Source organism: Phalangium opilio, unplaced genomic scaffold (genome assembly GCF_054372755.1).
Source record: "Phalangium opilio isolate 3A_F unplaced genomic scaffold, DU_Popi_V2 ptg000082l_1, whole genome shotgun sequence".
NCBI classification, from domain to species: Eukaryota; Metazoa; Arthropoda; class Arachnida; order Opiliones; family Phalangiidae; genus Phalangium; species Phalangium opilio.
The window spans coordinates 6,073,479-6,090,746 of NW_028324189.1; the positions used below are offsets into that span (position 1 = coordinate 6,073,479).

General features: G+C 35.5%; 1 protein-coding gene and 1 long non-coding RNA gene across 13 annotated transcripts in view; both read left to right on the forward strand.

Annotated features, from left to right (window-relative positions):
- Positions 1 to 17,268, forward strand: part of LOC149651194 (lachesin-like) — a 54,389-nt gene that overhangs the window by 7,898 nt on the left and 29,223 nt on the right. The gene's annotated exons all lie outside the window — the stretch shown is intronic.
- LOC149651195 (uncharacterized) lies at positions 12,883 to 17,204 on the forward strand. Of its 2 annotated transcripts, XR_016371112.1 has the most exons (4): positions 12,883 to 13,385; positions 14,996 to 15,325; positions 15,394 to 16,190; positions 16,917 to 17,204. It is a non-coding gene; the product is annotated as an uncharacterized LOC149651195 (long non-coding RNA). The 2 variants fall into 2 exon arrangements; XR_016371111.1 differs by having other exon boundaries at positions 12,885 to 13,385; positions 15,394 to 17,204.

The following is a 17,268-nucleotide window of genomic DNA, read 5'->3' on the forward strand; positions in this document are numbered from 1 at the left end:
TTCGGTTAAAGGAACCAAGGAGATTCACTATATAACAGAGGCTAATGAAAATGGACGCCGAAGCTACTCTGGAAACTGACTAGAGGAAAAGAAAAGCTGCAAGTTACTACAAAATGTATATACAAAACATCACGAGGGTACATTTCCTCTAAAAGAGCGTGATAACGTTGCTCGGCAATTGAAGAGAGTGCCAACGGATATTTTATGCAGACCTCAAGTATTGAACAAGAATTCTTTGTTTAGTTTTCCTCGCCTAGAGCCCGAGGGAATTGTGAACGGCACTGAGGAAAAATTCAATCTGACCTCACGATATCTTTGTATTAGAACTCTATCATTCCATAAGGCAAAGGAGCCCGATCCTTTCTTATTCGTTTTACCAAAAGTAACATAATAAAAAGAAAAATGACAATATCCTGCGCAGCAATGCTAAATTTCTTAATGCCTATGAAAGGGCTTTTGGGTAATAAGCCTCTTCGATGTAACAAAGAGGGAAAGAGACGGGGGGGGGTAAAACATTGACTTCGATCTCGCATTTCGGCGCCTGCGCTCTAGGAGGTTCGGTCCAGAGAGTGCGCAGAGACAGCTATGGGCCAACCCCCTTGTATGTCCCGATACTGAGGGTTGCCTACCCCTTTTTTACATCGAAGTGGCTTATAGTACTAAAGACTAGGCCTCTATCAGCAAGACTTAGCTAACTATGATTCTGACCTTCATTTTCACGCATACCAAGCTTATTCAAACAATATTTGATGTAGTTTCGCTAAGAGCACGTGATATATGAAATTATGAATTTAAATAAGCCAAGTCTTATTATGACCTCTTTATTAACTTTCGGCCATCATTCTTGTTTACATGAGAGAACGTTTTATGTAAGCCCTAATAAGCGCTATAGATTTGAGTCTCTTAATTTATACAATGCAACTTCATGGTGCAAAGAGTGATGGGCAAGTTACAGGCAACTCTAACCACCTTATTACTCCTTTGAGTTTATACCTATTGGTTGCCTCACCAGGGGTTGCTTCTACCAAACCTGCAGGTTTCTTTGGCAAATAACAATCAGGATTGGTGGAAATAATTCTATCCTCGGAAACACACCTAACTTATCTTATTCAGTGTCACGCTAAATTTTGTTATGTTACTTTTGGTTTTGGTTAGCGATAAGTGAAGCAAGACATACGCTGAAGGGAGCTTCTGCGAAAGATTCAATATGGTGTTTACTGTATCGAGTTTCTGGGTTAATGGGATGTAAGGTTGTGTGAAGAAATTTATAGTTGTGGAGGCGCATGAATACACAATGTTAAATCTCATACGAAAGAAAGTAGTGCTGATCAATTGTGCTTGAGAGACTGGGAATTTTTAGTAGTTTCAAAGTTCAAAGATTTGAACTTACTGTCATTTACAAAAGCGGTAGTTTTCTTAGTAATAAGAGCTTGAAATTTATGTGGAAATTAATTTGTCGTTTTGTTGCTAATTATGATAATTTTAATATTCACGTTTCAGATTACGATACATATGCTACAAATAGATGGTTTTGATAAATAACCGGTATTTTACGGATGGTAAATTGCCAAAACATCTCTATCAAAGTGGTTGATTCATTCGATAAAATTTGATTCAATCTTAATCGTTAAAAATGTTTTCTCATCTAAACCTTCGTGGAGAGAGTGGGATGAAGTAGATAATAATAATAAATAAAACCCCACGAGACGCCCACTCTTTTATAAAATATCCATTCGATCCACACTTACGAAAGTCTGATAGGTTTATGATAGAAGAAAATCAATGAAATGATGACGTCAACATTTGACCTTAACCTATTCTAGCTTGAAGAAAACTGGCGTGATGAAAGAAGCAACTTAAAATAATTTAATTTAAATTAAATTAGAATTAGAATAATAAAACCTTAATAAGCCAATTTTAGAAAACAATTTCCTAGTAATTACATTTAAATTTTAATGGATAGAATAGCTTGAAACTGGTGTGTGGATTCTCAAATGGGGTGATTTAGAAACAGTAGTAAAGAAATAATTACTGAAAGTGAGGTTTGGATGCATGAATACCGAAGTGCCCAGAACGAAGCTTTCGACATGAGTTCTTGTTTTTTTTCTTTTCTAAAGCTTCTTTGGTCGTTAAATCAGCACTCTAGTTTATAATGTGATCTTTATCGTCTCTCAGACGTAATAAGTTCAGCTTTTGAAGTATTCGGGGCGTTTAAGAGGTGATCATCGATTTCGTAGTGCAAACCTTCTAAATGGAATTCGGTTTGCTTGCGTACTCACGCTTGTGTTCATTCGCAATCCGTAGGGAAGCAAATTTTGGTGTCGGTGACTCAGAGGCAACAAGAATAATACGATTCTCCTGCTCTATCTTTACTACTTTCATTTATTTCTATTCGTCTATGGCAAAGGTTGTCCCATCGATAGTGTTTGTTACAAATCTCTCTGTTGAGCTTGAGCACTAAGTGAAGAGTTAGTCACTCAGTGTAATTGCTGTACCGATACCATATCGGTATCGGCAGCGATACTCGGGATTTCCCGATAGTATCGGATTGGCTCGTTTAATATGATACTAAACCGATACTCGTTTCAAATGCATAAGATGGAACTACATGACATTCTTAGTTCTTTCAGTAATGTTTTGATGCTGATAACTTTTGATATAATTTGTTATCTTTAAAATACTTTTTTACCCTTGACAATGGTAAAAAAATTACTAATAATCTGCAATAGATAAACAGGAAACCGTGGAGTGATTAGCCCCTCGGCACGGCATAAACTGCTTAGCCGTTAGAGGGCATAAAAGCTAACCACGATTCGATTAGTGAAAGTCCCTTTTGTAAGGAGATAGACGCGATTAGTGAATTTAATATTGGAGCGTAAGGTTGACGGTAGCGTTAAATGTCACTTTTGAAGCTAGCCGATACCTTTGTAAGCTTTTGAAGACACGGGAAGAAGATTAAGGTGAAGCCTCATAGATTTCAGAATTTTCAAGCGCCCATAACTCGGGTTCTACACATCGCAGCTTCATTTCGTTTTGTTTTTCTTAATCTAGAGTGCCATTGCCAGGGCATCATCGAGTTCAAACGGTGATACCTATTTTAGTTATTTTTATATTTAGTTTTAAACATGATGCCAGAAGCGAAAACATGCTTCGGGCAAACATCCGCTATTCGCCAACGGGTTTTCCCCGAGGGTCGGGCTCTTTTTTAATATACTTTAAAATGTTCAAACTAGGGCATCATCGTGCAAAATTTTAATCGCGCTAACGGTTAATTTGTTACTGACGTTTCTAAATGACTCTCAAACATGCGGCCTAAACGTTTCGATTTAGATTTTCTAATTTTATAAATTTGCTCACACTTCATAGAACGAACCTTCCTATACCCGGGGAAAAAAGAATTATCACTCTAAGTGAAATAGCCTTCGAGATATAACCATTAATGTGAACCACTAATTTCGCTCTTTTTGAAGCAAAATTTTAAAAATACGCGCAATTTCACTAGCGGTGCCATGCGGCTAAAGAGGGGAACTAATAAAATTTTGAAACTTTTGTTATTAAACGGAGTAAAGATGTCACTCTAAACCTTTTCAAAAATTCTCGGTAGCGAAAGGTTTTGTTGGGCCCTTTCGACCCCCCCCCCTACAACATGAAAGAAAGTAACCGCTATCCCTGCTGAGTTTACGACTAACGTATCTGCCCTCTCCTTTCTTAACAATAACCTCTGAAATACACACGACTCTATTATGACTGACCTTAGTTCGAAGCATCCATATAACATGTGGATCCAATTTTGAGACAAACCCTATACCCCACATTTGATGACTTTTATCCAAGACGGCTCTGGGAGAGTCTTAATTGTTCAGATAGGAGCGAACTGAAACATTCCAATCCTTTTATTATTAAAAATAAAACCACTTGACCCGATACGTGGGGTTAGGTAGCCTATTGAAGTGTAATTGAGGAAACGTGATTTGACAAAACAAAAGTTATACTTTATTAATTCTTCACTAAGTTTACTTAACTTTACTGACACCATGGTTTCAACGGGGACTTAAAAACTCTAACTACGTTACTCTTACTTATCTTGGGATCTAAGTCATCTTTTCTGTTCTATATCTCGAGCTAAACTGTTACTCTACTACTTTTTCAAAACTTTTATTTTTTACAAGCTCGTGTGACCTTTTCGGAGGTACACTTGTTTTCCAAATTTCTGTTTAGTCGAATTAGCTGTTTTTCTATCTTGGGGGAATTTCCTTGATTGTCATAATATTTTCTGTGCTAATATGAAGGGCCAGAGCCACTTTCACTTTTTCTATTCAAACTTTTTAAAAACATCTTATTTTTCTTTAAATTTTCAATAATAACTACAAAATAATAATAGAGGCAAAAATACACTAAAATTGGTAAAAATAACAAAGAATAAAATATGCGCGCATTAATTAAATTTTACAAATATACAGAAAATTACAAAATTAAAATTAAACTAATTAAAAAACATAGGCTTAATTATCAAATGTTCTAAAGGAGTTTTAACAAGATTATAACCTAAAAAAACAGGTAGTCTCCACGCAGGGAACAGACCTTTCCTCTGGCAAAAGAGACCCACTCTAAGGTTGCTGGAGGTTGAAAGTGTTGTCATTAACCGGAACAAAAGTAAATACCTTCTTTTTAAAATTGACGAAAAAAGTAAATATCCCCACAGAAAATAAATTTCCAAAAAGCCCATTTTGGTTATAAAGCAGCTCTGTAACAACTTTTAAAATTTGTTGAATAAGTAATTTTTCTTAGACTAAAAATATCATGGAATCTTAAATAATTACAAATACAAGTAAACGAAAATTCAATATGGCATATAATATGGAAACGTAAAAAGACATTTTTAGTAAAAAAAAAAAAAAAAAAAAATCAAGCCGATATAGTTTTGAGTTCTTTTTCCGCTTTTCTCTTGGAAATAGCCGCTTCTACGTAAGACGGTTCTCTAAGCGATCTAGATATCTGAAATCTTGAGTCCACTATTTCTGGCAGCAACGCGTTACGGTAGAATTTTATGAGATAGGGTTCCATTTTTAATTTCCAAAACTCATAATCGCGTTCAATGTCTTCAACGTGAATCCCCCCTTCAGTATAAATAACAAAGTGACATATTTGTCTTCTCGTTATATGAAGCTGTCCTTGCACTTGATAATAATAATTATCATTTCGATTTAGTGTCAATTTATTAGTTGATGAATCTAGTTTGCAGTAAAATGTCTTTTTGCATTTCTGTGTAAGATTTATATTTTTTAAATGAGCGGGAATATCAAGTGGGCAAATGTTTTTATATGCTATAGGCGATTTTACTTCCAAAATGGCATTTTCCCCAACTAAACCATCAGGAGATGCGCTTAAAAATCCGTGATCTAAATCCACGAACATACCACAATCACGAACATGAATATTAAACTTCTCTCGCAAGATTTGTTTGGCCTTTTCTTCCCCGGCATGTCCATGGTCAAAATTTTTCTGCATAGCTGCTGATACATTTCTACTATAAAGTATATGCTTTGGACTGTTTTAATGGTCGATGTATAGGGTTTTAGTTTGCATACTTTTCCGAAATTTGATGCGGTAAGCCTATGACGTCGCTCTTCAAACCACGCATCGGAGTGACTTTGACCACGCGTTTGCTCCTCGATTTGCTTCTGTTTTTTTGAATCAACCCTAAGATCTGCTAGTTTTAATTTGGCCAATTCTTCAAGAGCTTCATCCGAGCAGTCATCCTGCATCGCGTTATCGCCATATTGGGCCATACCATTGTCTTTCGCCTTTGGACTTTCAGGTATCAATTTTTTGTTTCTGAGGTAGGCTGTGTCTCTCGAAGTTCTCGCAATCCATCTCATCCTCTTGGTTCTCGCTACGTATTTTTTCAGTATAGAGTTCGGGCTCTTTCCCGTAATAGCTTTATGAGCTTTGTAGACCCAACCTTTTCCTTCATTTTTGTTCAAACACGCCGCCGTTGTTCGGAATTTATAACTCCATCTTTTCGACCTGTCTATCTGTTTCCCTCCCACATGTTTGGCAACCAGGGACATGGTAGATTCGGCCATGTTGCTTGTGAGACCGCTAATTAGCTTCTCTGCTTTATCAGCAACCTTGACGGCAGTGGCCGTTATAGCTGATTTTAAAGGCGATGGTATTTCTTGCCATTTTCCCGAATTTTCTCCAATTTTGTTGCAAAAATCCCCACATTCAATATGACTACCAAAACAGTGTTTAGGAGCGTTCAGTATATCTTTCTTTAGGGCAAGAACGGATTTGTCAGTGGAAGCATGGTGGGCGATGGCCGCTCTGGTACCCTTTGTTTAGTCATTTATGAATTTATTTTTTAAAAGCCTTCCTCCTTTATCTTTGTCCCCTTTCAATTTATAAAGCGCTTTGGTTAGATTTTTTACGACATGGTTGGCGCATTCAACCTTTGTGATTTTGTGCCCGTACTCTTGAACCTTATTTCTCAAATCGAAGAAAACCGATGCGTCCCCGTCACCAACGAATTCCCTATATTGCAAATTATGCATGGACATGCTTTGATTGAATCCGCTGACAATTATATCAGATTCCATCGCTCTCGACGATCCAGTCCAGTTTTTATAACATTCGTGAGACACGGGATTTAAATTTCTTTTAGCTCTGTACGAACATTTGTAACAGTATTTGTTCCTAACACCAGCAAAAATTATCTTTCCTGTTCTTAGCCCTATTATAACAGCCATGCCCGACCTCGCATTGTAATTATGTCCGTGACTGCGTGTGAGCCACGACCCATCCCCCACAACAGTGATAAAACAAGTCTTTTCATACGGGACTTCGCAAAAATCTCCGGCTTCAGCCGCTAGTCGGTATTCTTCGGCTCCGTTTTCCAAAATATTTTCAGTTAGAATGTCTTCCCAAAGCTTTCCCAAACGCTTTTCTAAATGGTTCCAGGAACCCTCTGACATAATAGGAACACCCATCACTGAGAAAACTTCTTCCAAGTTGGCGAAACCTGAACCGATGGTCATAAATCCCCAAACAGCCATATCGTTCACAGATAGTTCATTGTCTTTCTTATTTCCTTTTATATTTCCCGAAACTTTATCAGAGCACATTGCTAATTTCTCATCGCAATTTGGGCAACTATAAATAAACTTAGAGTATAGCCCTATCTTTTGTTCCTTTTGAAATAGGAAATTACTCTGTTGGTTGGTTCCATTTTCTTTCACTTTTTTACATTTTTGATAGTGAGAATCCATTCTCCGAATTTGTTCAATAAAATACACTGGATCAACTATTCGTTTACCCTCAACAACATTTTCATTAAGACCGGGGTCATGAAAAGTTTCAATAAAACCGTGTTCTTCCGGTTCAGTATTTTCGTCAAATAAAGGATTTTCACTAACGATATCAAGATTTGCTGTTTCAACACCGAAATCAATTCGCCTAGGTGCAACTTTATCCATAGCTTGGTCACTTCGGTGTAATTCCAAATTATGAATTATTCTTGGCGTAGACGTAGTGAGAATACTACTTGTATTCGTTTTCGCATTATTAGCATCATAACTTAGAAATTAAGATTTTCATTAGATTAGCAGGCTAGGATTTTTATATTATTCGTTGAACTCTTACCTCCCGCTATTTAGGGTTCCAAGTGTATTAAAATAATTTTTCCGATAAGCCGATTTCACGGATCCCGCACTCTTGCGCCGTGTTCCCTTAGTTTTAGGCATAATAATAATTGATATTTTAAAATCTAACGATTCTACTTTCAAATTGAGAATTGACAGTGGTTTGGATAGACTAAAGTAAAGAGTCGATGTTTACAGGGTCTCGTGAAAACAAAAATGAAATGAGCAAGAACTCCGCTTTCAAGGAACTATCTTTTCGTACTATTCATAAGCTTGCGAGCGCGCAATGTCAAACATTTGTTGGGATTCCAAGTAAATCCTATATTCTTGAAGTTTGCTTTTTCCTTCTATTTCAGTACTATATATCTGCAAAAAGTATTTTCAACATTTTCGGACAAGAAAGACCTTTTTCACCCCTTTTAAGATAAGCTTAACAATACAGAAGCTACATCCCTTTTATGGTGCCGAAAGAGAGTTTTCGAGGCATCCTAATTGTCGCCAAAGAACGGCGGGGCAATAAAATTAGACCGACCAAGTTGGCTTTTAGCATTGTATAAAGCAGTCTTAGAGTGGGTCTATTTTGCCTGAGGAAAGATCTGTCCCCCCGTGTGGAGATTGTCTGTTTCTTAGGTTATAATGTGGGGTATAGGGCTTGTCTCAAAATTGGATCCACATGTTATAAGGATGCTTCGAACTAGAGTCAGTCATAGTAGAGTCGTGTGTATTTCAGAGGATATTGTTATGAAAGGAGAGGGCAGGTACGTCAATCGTAAACTCAGCAGTCAGCAGTGATAGCGGTTACATCAATTCTCCTTGGTTACATTCAAGGTCTGTATATGCGCAAAAAATTGCACTATTAGGTTGGCTCGTACAGACCCTAAAAATCTCGGTTTTTCGGAGCTAGGCGCGAGAGGTAAAAATATCTCAAAACATACGAAACAAGGCGACGCGTACCGCTTGAGGATTGAGAGGGCGAAGTGTCACGTGTGATGAAAGTGGGGAGAGAGAAATCTTTCGCTAAACGGTTAACGGTTCCTGGCCGATACTTTTGGGCGCGTACCGGCAAATATCCTCCGCGAGATCTAGAGTCCGAGGCTCCGACAACATACTTCGAGTCACGGCCCTAGTCGGTAAAAGTTGTTCCGGGTAAATATATACGAGAATCCCAAGTAAATAATATAATAGTTATTTAAGACTACCATTAATATTATTTTTGGCTTTGAAGCTAACGGCCAGTGATTTTGTTTTGACTATAATTTGTCACGTATTAAAATATCCGGTAAGCCTCGACTTCGGCTTGGGCACCGGTCGATTCAGCTTGTCATGTTTCACGAGATAGAATAATTATAATATTAATAATAATCAATTATAATTATTATAATCAATAGTTTGCACTAATTAATATACTAGAATGGTTATTGTTATTTTGTACCATGTGCAGGCACCTGAAATAAAACTTTATTCCAACTTCTAGGATTCTAGTTACGGATTTTATGAAATTTACTGTGCCTATATTTATAATTATTTTTACTCATATAAACACATTAACCGATCAACTAATATTCATAATTAAAAAATACTCGCACAAAAATTATTTGTACAACATTTACACTATAACGCTGTTTCTGAAAAGACTGGATGTCTGACAGACATACGTAAGATATTTTATAAGCCCCCTCCGTGCTAGCTTTGTAAACCAACGCGCTGGTTGTCTGGAAAATCGAAAACTCGACGCGCGAAAAGCGCGTATGGGCCCCCCTTGGGTTACATTCTTTCATGTTGTAGGGGGGGGGGGGTCGAAAAGGCCCAACAAAACCTTTCGCTACCGAGAATTTTTGAAAAGGTTTAGAGTGACATCTTTACTCCGTTTAATAACAAAAGTTTCAAAATTTTATTAGTTCCCCTCTTTAGCCGCATGGCACCGCTAGTGAAATTGCGCGTATTTTTAAAATTTTGCTTCAAAAAGAGCGAAATTAGTGGTTCACATTAATGGTTATATCTCGAAGGCTATTTCACTTAGAGTGATAATTCTTTTTTCCCCGGGTATAGGAAGGTTCGTTCTATGAAGTGTGAGCAAATTTATAAAATTAGAAAATCTAAATCGAAACGTTTAGGCCGCATGTTTGAGAGTCATTTAGAAACGTCAGTAACAAATTAACCGTTAGCGCGATTAAAATTTTGCACGATGATGCCCTAGTTTGAACATTTTAAAGTATATTAAAAAAGAGCCCGACCCTCGGGGAAAACCCGTTGGCGAATAGCGGATGTTTGCCCGAAGCATGTTTTCGCTTCTGGCATCATGTTTAAAACTAAATATAAAAATAACTAAAATAGGTATCACCGTTTGAACTCGATGATGCCCTGGCAATGGCACTCTAGATTAAGAAAAACAAAACGAAATGAAGCTGCGATGTGTAGAACCCGAGTTATGGGCGCTTGAAAATTCTGAAATCTATGAGGCTTCACCTTAAAGCTCTCACTCGCTCCATCGATTTTCCTGTTGCTTCCAAGTTATGCATCGAACGGTGTATCCACCAACCCGGGTTTTAACAATTCTTCCTTTCAAAGAATACAGACGTTACATCGATTATAAGATTTGTAGCTAGGGGTGTGCGGATAGTGGTTTTTGACTTCGGTTTCATTTGGATAGTAAATTTCTTCTTTAAACTTCATTCTACTGATCCAAAAATCAAATATTTATCTCGCATAGTCCAAAATTCAAGTATTGTAATATTTATCTCGCATAGTCCAAAATTCAAGTATTGTAATATTTATCTCGCATAGTCCAAAATTCAAGTATTGTAATATTTATCTCGCATAGTCCAAAATTCAAGTATTGTAATATTTATCTCGCATAGTCCAAAATTCAAGTATTGTAATATTTATCTCGCATAGTCCAAAATTCAAGTATTGTAATATTTATCTCGCATAGTCCAAAATTCAAGTATTGTAATATTTATCTCGCATAGTCCAAAATTCAAGTATTGTAATATTTATCTCGCATAGTCCAAAATTCAAGTATTGTAATATTTATCTCGCATAGTCCAAAATTCAAGTATTGTAATATTTATCTCGCATAGTCCAAAATTCAAGTATTGTAATATTTATCTCGCATAGTCCAAAATTCAAGTATTGTAATATTTATCTCGCATAGTCCAAAATTCAAGTATTGTAATATTTATCTCGCATAGTCCAAAATTCAAGTATTGTAATATTTATCTCGCATAGTCCATAATTCAAGTATTGTAATATTTATCTCGCATAGTCCAAAATTCAAGTATTTGTTTTGATTAACCCAAATATTTCAACTGGGTTAATCTAAAATTAAATATTTCAACTGGGTTAATCTAAAATTAAATATTTCAACTGGGTTAATCTAAAATTAAATATTTTAACTGGATTAATCCAAAAATTTAATATTGTAACTGGATAATCCAAAAATATGGAACTATCTACTTATCAAAAAATGTAGCTTCTTAGAACTGTTAATCGAATTAAAAATATTTCGATGTATCAAAAACATTTCTAAAATACAATTAGAAAAACTCATTAATCGATATGCAGCAATTTTTACTATGCCGACCCGCCATCTGTTACAAAACATTTCTATACTAAAGTTTTCTTTCGCGAATCCATATCTACGTAAGTAAATGCTTTTACGCCAAGTTCAAACCGCTTTACTTGGGAAGCCAGCTCATCGCGGTCAGAAATGTAAAACACCCTTCTTTACGTAATACACGTCCGTACATTACAAAACAATTTTAACAATATTTAGTATAATGGTAATACGGGTCTCTGATATAGATGGATTAAAATAATAATCAGTCATATGACGGGCTAATTTACCATTGCAAATTAAAGTAGTATTTGCGACTGAAATTGTCGACATTAGAGGTCATCAGGAAGATATAATATTTCGAATATATCAATAATAAGTTGGCATAACATCATCCTTCAAGAGTTTTATGGCAATTATTCAAAATGTTAAATAGGCAATTTATAGATTTCACCAAATCCATTAGGTACGCTAATTAACCCTCTACGTCGAACGGCCTGTGGCCCGATATCATTCGGAAATTCCCTGTTTTACGTCGATATATTAGAAGGAACATAGACCCTTAATGCTTTCCGTTTCCTCATAAGTGGATCATATTACAGCTCCCTATAAGCATTGAACGTAGGTTATGCTTTTGTAAACAGCGCTTTCTTCTAAGACATCCAAGCCCGCCATCTATAGATCAGCTTCACAAGTTTAGTTCGCCCATTAACCCTGATCTTGTCCTCACCTGGAGTTACGTTAACTTTCGGAAGTTCCGGTTGATGGGACAAGTTGTTTCTATCCACGCTCTTCTCTCACAAACCTACCAATTGCCTCCGCTTTCTTGCCCCACTCAAAAGTTATTCCTCTGGTTTAGTTCACAAATTCACCGCTACGTTTCGCATATACCCTTTTCCCTTCAATGCTGGGAGAAAATGCTGATGCACAGCGATGTTATATCGTCCAGTACTTATAGGGAGCTGTAATATGATCCGCTTATGGTTTCGTGAAAGGTTCGGGACATATATAGCACACGCTTTATACTATAGACTCTGATCGATTAACAGACATGAGTGGCCGAGATATCCTTGATTTTCCTTTCATAATGACATTGGGATTGAGGAATTGGTATCGGTGAGTGTCCATAAGTTCCGTTCCCAAATGTGTATTTTCTCATAATACACATTTCTCTCACAAACATATCATGGTTTGCCTTCTACCGTATCCATCTTTAAAGCCCAAAATTAATTAGGGCTCCCGATTGATTATTTTTAATTATTTATTAATTTTTTCATCATTGACACGGATTATTATTTTTTCCTACATATTTTTTGCATAAATTTTTCGTTACCGCGTTTTTCTCGAATCACTCGAATATTTTATTTTTAAATTTTAATTGTATAGTGTGCTTCGTCTTCATCCGGGTACTTTTTATCTATATTTTACTGTTATCTATATATTGTTTTCTACGCTGCCTTCCCAAATTCAGGGAGCCGCCCTTTTTCAAAAGGGCTTATGGATATTTTTCACGCATTAAACCTTGAATCCTTGAAAATATAAGAGCGTAAGGCCGATAGATGGCGAGCGCGAGTTTTTGAACTATAAGCCACTTCCTTCATCATATCATTCAAAATAGTACGGTCAACGTTCTTAGACATTATCTGTTTTTGTTTATACATGTATGTCTTCAATATTTTGGAGAGTGTGGTAACGCCCACAAGATAAGCTATTCTAGTAAGCTGATTGAAATAAGGAAAACTATAACTGGAAAGGGAAACCCCGAATATATTCTGCAAAGTCCACAAATACAGACAATGGCGCGCTAGCTAGACTCTTCGAAGGAATCTGCAATCCAACTTTGTGTGTTTGAAGAGTTTGCGAGACAATGCCCGACGCTATGTTTATTTAACTGGGTTCGCAACGGAAAATATTGTTAAAACAAATACTGTGTTATGCGGGCTTTACCCCAGTTATACTGATTTTAATGACCGAGAGGGTTTTACTAAGACAACGAATCTATTCTGGAAGCTAAAGTCTATTTCTACTCAAATGGACTTAAAGACCAAGAACTTTAAAAACTAATGAAGAAATATACACTGAATGTGAGGTAGACGAGAGAGTAGGCGTTGTGTGTTTTGTGTAAATTGATGTAACAGTCACTGCACGTACATATACTGCATCCTTAAAACGATTTAACAAGAATTAAGGTAAATTAATGTCGATTAATATCAATTACATTTATTTAATTATTTAAGAAAACCTCTTAATTGCGTTTCGACTCGGAGAGGTTTATTTTGGTTTCCCAACTTGCTTTTTTACTTAAGTTCAAAGTTATAAAATCATGCATATATTCATTCTCGTAGGTCTAAACACTACTCAACGTTTAGTTTCAGCAAAGAAACAAACTTTTCCGGTATCCAGCATTTTTAAATACCCCGACAATTCTTAGCAAGTAGATATATAGTTCTCGAACATTACCACCACTCTCCTCAACATCTTTAACTTTGTCAAGTCTTAGTCTACAAAGACGATTTTTAGTAAAACACTATAGAAGGTGTCTTTCTCTTTTTCGGTTGTCGTCATACCTCTCCTATTTGAGACCCCATTATTTGATATCGCGTTGACAAAGGAAATGACTCCTCTAAGCCGACGCTATACTTGGCAATCCATCCGTTTTTCTTTTTGACGCGAGATGATTTCTTTTTCGGAGCGATAAAAGTATCCGATCCGTTAACTGAGGAAGATGTAAGACAGAGCCTCTGATCTTTGACACACTTCGACGAAAGGAGTCTTTCAATATAAGTCATAAACAGTTTGTTTTAGTCAATCAACTTGACACTAAAAAGATTCAGGAAATCCTTTTACAGATAAGACGCTCGTAAATAAACTTTTTCTCGCTTACCGAAGGCGTTAAACGGTTTACCTTTTAAAACGTCAAAAATAGTTTTGTTTACAAGAAGAAATAAGCCATGTTAGGTTCGAAATCACGTGTAATAATAGAGTAAGGAATATTATTCAAAGTGTAAAAAAGGAATATCTTATGCTTTACATGTGTAGTAACTTGAACAAATTGCAAACAATGCAACTAAATTATAATAGCATGTAAATAGATACATGCAACATCAAAATAAGTTTAGTATCTAAAGCAATCTTACAAATTGTTTGATTATTTCTTTTGTTTCGTAAAAAATGGGAAACATTTTCTTCAGTTCGAAGCCTCTATTAAATAAATTTAAAGCTATAGACCTCGGTTTTATTTCAATAATTTAGTATAATTTCAAATTATATTTGTATTTATTTTAGTTATAGTATAAACACTATGCTTCAAAATGCCGCTCTCTCAACTCTTTGGTGCGTAGTTTCGCTGTATTTAAAGAGATTGAAAGCTAAATACACAGAATAAATAAATATATTCTTAAAAGAGGTTCTACTAACGGTTCGGAGTGAGCGAAAATTGAATTTCACAATAAAATAATAATGATATTACTATTTGTAAAATTAATGAATATGGATAAGTGGTTTCTATTTGTAGTAAACAATGAATATAAGTTTCTAAGAGATTAAAACTGTTAATTCAAACTTGTTACTAGCTTTTAGAAAAGTAATACAACAATAGTTTAGTACTCTTTCCATTATTTTAATTCTTGACAAGTTGGGAAACCCAAATAAACCTCTCCGAATCGAGACGCAATTAAGAGGTTTTTCTTAAATAATTAAATAAATCTAATAGATATTAATTATTTTAATCGTCATTAATTTACCTTAATTCTAGTTATACCGTTTTATGAAACTTTATTCCTAAAATCATTTTAAATAGCTATTGTTGCCGTTTGAATTCAAGCATACGCTTCTTTAACAATTTTGGAGGATAGACGTTTCTCGTGACCCTAGCCGAACGCCGCGTACTACTAAATCCTAACGATGGGAGTAGAAGCCAAAAATTGCTTTTTGCGAACACGTTTGCTCCGATTTGGCAACTGCGAACGCGGTTACAGACACACTGACACGTCCAGTATAATACCTCTCATGACGCCATCATCACTTGCCTGGGTAAAAATAGGGATTTGAACTTTCCTTTTAAGAAAAGAGCATATCGGCAAACTGAAGTGTCATACTAATTGTAATTTTCTTACTTAAAGAAGAAGATGTAAGAAAAAATTTGTAAGGGGAGGGGAAGTGAACAATGAATAATTCATATTTTCATTTCTTTCTTAGTTCAAATTAGGCGCTCAGTTCGCATTGCTTGCAGGAAAACACTTTAAATTGATTATAGCGTAAAAATCATTCGTTGAAATTTCGGATCAAAATATTTTTACTCGAATGCGTTCTGAAGTCGATTTTTGTACCTTTTCTTCAAAATTCATAGTGTATTTGCAAGGATTTCTGCAATCTGTACAAAAAAATTTCAAAACTATTTGCATTTCGCTTGTAAATCGAAATATAGAAAATGAATTTTCCCTTAACTCTTTTGAGGGAAAAAACCTTCAATAAAATAGAGGAATCTAACATAAACAGTGTGGAAGAGATCACACGAACAATATACCTGTAGTATATAACAAACGAATTACCCGTAAATACCCATTAAAAGAAGTACTGAAGATCAGAGTGAATAGCCCCTCGATGCTCTAACAAAAAAATTATAACCCTTAATCCTTACTTCTTACTTCAATAAATTTACTTACGTTATAATTTTAATATCTCGGGACCCAAGCTAGTACTTTCTTTTAAAACTCTTCTCGATTTATGGAGAAATAGACGTAACTTCTAATAATAAACACCACCTTAAGACCATTCTATAACTTCTAATAATAAACACCACCTTAAGACCATTTTAAATATAACGTCGGTATATTTAATTTTGCTTTTAAAGAATTTCTCTCGATTTCTTTGAATTTTGAAATAGGGGAGCGGGATTGAAAGCGTGAAACCCTTATTGTCGACGGGTGATAGGAATTTTTTCCGGTCGTCAGTATAGCAAAATATGTGTTTTGCTGACCTCGTCCACGCTGTAGGTTAGTATTAAACTCCTAAAAACTCGTATATTTGCATTGAAACCTTTTTTGAAGTGAACGATAGCGATATAGTAAGGTATAGGGTCAGGTAATGTCTATTTTAGGGTTGTACTATAAGTAACTTGGCGTTAAGTATGCCATTCATTGAAATCCCTTCCAGTAAAGCCATGGAAAATGCCATATTTATTGACGTTACGTTACTTATGGCTGTATAAAGGAAAATGGTTTATCTAACGCGTATGTAAGATTTGAAAAACTTTAATATATCGTTGCATTACGAGCTACAAATGTAAATTTCTACTTTCATCCGCAAAAAAAAATGCATCGGCGTAAAATGTTTTTATGTCAATCACGAGCAGCGTTTGCATGAATTTATGCAAAAATTGAGGGTTAAGCTCAGTATACGTAACAGAAAAGGTAAATTGCTTATGAACTGCCTTTATCCTCCACGCGTTGCTACGTGTCCAACATTTCCTAAAACAAGATTTCTCTTATTAAATCAGTCGGCATGTGATGTATCGCTATTATTTTTAAAACTATTTGGTACCACCAGCAGTTATTTACCTAATAAATTCAAGTAAAAGTGGTGCTGGTTAATCCAGGACAGTGTGGTTATGTAAATTAGTTACTCGAATTTATACTATGTATACATTAACACAGATTTTTCACGTAAATCACGTGAAGATCTATTTCTAACTGGCTAATAAATAAACTGCACTTATCTAGGGAGGCGACGAGAGCTATACACGACTAAAAGATACGAAATTATACTCTAAAGTGAAAGTGCACAATTTTTCAAGCTCAAGAAAAAATGTAAACAACTGCAATGCAAAATATAGACGAAAAATATCTCACGATTTGGACTTTAAAATTTTAGTTTGGCACACGTTTTTTGTTAATTGTTTCTAGCTATTTTGATGGTGTTGAAGATGAACATTCACATTTTAATTAGTGCCCGGTAAACGGTCTTTTTTCAAAACTTACATTTAAAATTAAATCTATCATCTCCACTTCTTCACGTGTTTGTATTTCAATTACGTTTCTCAAACTATTTCAGATGGCAAAGTAAATTCTGTAA